Source organism: Sinocyclocheilus rhinocerous, unplaced genomic scaffold (assembly GCF_001515625.1).
Source record: "Sinocyclocheilus rhinocerous isolate Xijiao unplaced genomic scaffold, SAMN03320098_v1.1 scaffold714, whole genome shotgun sequence".
In the NCBI taxonomy this organism is placed as follows: domain Eukaryota; kingdom Metazoa; phylum Chordata; class Actinopteri; order Cypriniformes; family Cyprinidae; genus Sinocyclocheilus; species Sinocyclocheilus rhinocerous.
The window spans coordinates 966,372-967,663 of record NW_015646165.1 but is presented as its reverse complement, the minus strand read 5'-3'; the positions used below and the strand labels follow the sequence as shown (position 1 = coordinate 967,663).

The window sequence follows — 1,292 nt, the reverse complement described above, 5'->3', positions numbered from 1 at the left end:
AGGCGCCTTTGCATTTCCTTTCTAAACAATCTTCTGCCATCGTCTTGTCTTTTTCACCTCACTCTTGTCAGTCAGCTCGACTCATTCTCCTCACGTGATAAATAAAATCGGACTCCTGCTCCGTGGTGCACGGTTCGGCACATTGAGTTTTTCCTCAGATTTCTTGGCTTTCAAATAGCTTGAAAAAGCGCCGTGCATATTTTACTTTCACTTTCAAATTAGCGGCAATTATAAATAAAATACACAAAGTTTAAATAAAGTAATCAGCAAACACTGTGGAATCAAATAAATAAGAAACAAATGTTTAAATAAACTTCCAGTCAATAGGCTTTTCAAAATATAAAATATAAAACAGGCGCCTTTGCATTTCCTTTCTAAACAATCTTCTGCCATCGTCTTGTCTTTTTCACCTCACTCTTGTCAGTCAGCTCGACTCATTCTCCTCACGTGATAAATAAAATCGGACTCCTGCTCCGTGGTGCACGGTTCGGCACACTGCATTGAGCATTTAGTTTTTAAAAGTGTCTGTCCTCTAACTGAACTAGGCTAAATTATTTTTGTTACTATAAATAAATCAAAACGGCGGGGTAGCCAAATGACGTATCCGGTGTTGCGGCTTAACACCGGTGTAACCGAAAACACCGTCTATCGCAGCAAGCCTACCGAGTACTGTAATGTCTGTTTCACAAGTGAGACCCAGGAAATCCCTTATATGGAGAAATGCATCAGATATCACTACAGCTGAATAACATGCAGATAGAGACGCTTTTACTGATGAAACGTGGAAGACAATAAACACACAATTGCAATGCAATAACTGACATAGCTTGTATCACAGTATAGAATTTTATAACAAAATATTTTCTGTCTCACTGTGATAAGAAGCAACATGGAACCACAGAAGCTACTGTTTCAAACACGAATGATGTTATATAGTGATTTTGGAGTAAAACATGAAAAAAATAATGTGGGGTATGGGTAAGGTTGGGCATCGTTTGAATTTTAATGATTCCAAGTCTTGTCAATTCCTAATTTCGATTCCAATAAGGTAATAAATAAATGAATAAATAAATAAAAAATCTTAGATATCTTATTAAAAAATATTTCATAGTTAGCTGAATACTATGAATGAAAATCAACAGGCTAAAGAACACTTACACAAGGATGTGTGTGCAGCAGAGAAAACAGCCTGTGAGTCTTCTTGACTTGAATGGATTAAAATCACATTGAAAGTGTAGTTTGTAATAATAACAAAGGTGGACTCCAGGCACATTTTCGGTAGGACAAAAAAA

At 36.5% G+C, this 1,292-nt stretch overlaps 1 protein-coding gene across 2 annotated transcripts in view; it reads left to right on the top strand.

Annotated features, from left to right (window-relative positions):
* LOC107707019 (cyclin-T1-like) overlaps positions 1–1,292 on the top strand; it is a 17,458-nt gene that overhangs the window by 2,263 nt on the left and 13,903 nt on the right. The window lies entirely within an intron of this gene.